The sequence below is a fragment of the Etheostoma spectabile genome, chromosome 22 (genome assembly GCF_008692095.1).
Source record: "Etheostoma spectabile isolate EspeVRDwgs_2016 chromosome 22, UIUC_Espe_1.0, whole genome shotgun sequence".
In the NCBI taxonomy this organism is placed as follows: domain Eukaryota; kingdom Metazoa; phylum Chordata; class Actinopteri; order Perciformes; family Percidae; genus Etheostoma; species Etheostoma spectabile.
The window spans coordinates 10,306,548-10,307,962 of NC_045754.1; the positions used below are offsets into that span (position 1 = coordinate 10,306,548).

General features: G+C 38.4%; 1 protein-coding gene across 4 annotated transcripts in view; it reads left to right on the plus strand.

Annotated features, from left to right (window-relative positions):
• The window catches only part of esyt2b (extended synaptotagmin-like protein 2b), a 35,005-nt gene that overhangs the window by 27,285 nt on the left and 6,305 nt on the right, over positions 1-1,415 (plus strand). The window lies entirely within an intron of this gene.

Sequence of the window (1,415 nt, forward strand, 5' to 3'; positions counted from 1 at the left end):
CTCAGACACTACCCACAAATCAAAAAACACACACACAATGGGCAAAACCCCTCATTTCTCCTGCAAAACTAAACTTTACATTCAAAACAATGTTATTTCTCTCAAAATGGTATTTTTGTTTCAAATGACACACACAAACCATCATATGAACAGACATTCATAAGAACCTTGAACACTGTGTGCTCAATGTTAACACTATGATGAATGGAAAACACTTCTTCTCCATTCATTATAATGACCTAGGCCTTTTTTGTTCAGTGTTACCCTTACTACAGCAAGTACATACATAAGTGTGTTGTAAAATATTTGAGAATATGTTTTATACTCAAAAAAACACAAATACACAGTTACAAATATATTTTATTTGTCCCACAAAAACAATGTACATAGTGTACATCCCATTTCCAACCAATACAAAGTTGCACATACACTACATACAATACACCAGAAGAATTTAACGTACACAGTTACAGTAAAAAACAAAAAAAACTACTATGCTGCATCCTGTCTTCTGATGCGGTCTGGCCACAGCACCTCATCCACATCACAAGCAATGTTTTCCCGGGCCAAGCAGTGGGGGAAATATCGCCATGGCGATTCCAGCCATGAAGAGCATCAGCTGCTACATGTCCACATGCGTCCTCCATAGCTTGGAGAAGAGGTATACGCATTTGTGGATTTTGGTCAAACACTTTCTATCTCCAGGCAGAAAAAAACAATTCCTCAATAGGATTGAGGAATGGGGAATATGGAGGAAGATAAACAACTAAAAAGCCTGGGGGCAGTGAGCCAGTGATGAACCAGAGCAGCCCGGTGGAAACTTCCGTTGTCCCAAATATAATTTGTTTGTTAGTAATATTGCAATTCTGTGACTCTTTCTGAACTGCGTTCTAATGGCATCCTGTAGACCGGCTTCATCCTGAGATGATTTCTGAACAAGACATTGTCCAGTGTTGATGAGCTCATCCTATCAATATGTTGAAATATGTCATTGTTTTTCTTTGTATTTACCGTTGTGTCATGTATGGCATTATTTTCTAGGACCATATTCATGAGTTCAGTTTCCTGTCAAAGAGACAGAAGACGGTCCCGACCACCTTGTGTTGTTCGCCAAACAAATAGTAAAATACTGTAATACTGTGAAGGAATACACAGTAGGAATACTGTGCGTACTGCAATATTCTAGTGAGGTAGATTTCTTACCTATTCTCTTTTCGGAAATTCGGGATGATGGATGCTACAGTGTACCTGCTCACATTTTGGCGGAAACCATCATATGAACAGACATTCATAAGAACCAGTTGAACACTGATGTGCTCAATGTTAAACACTATGATGAATGGAAAACACTTCTTCTCCATTCATTATAATGACCTAGGCCTTTTTTGTTCAGTGTTACACTTACTACAGACAGT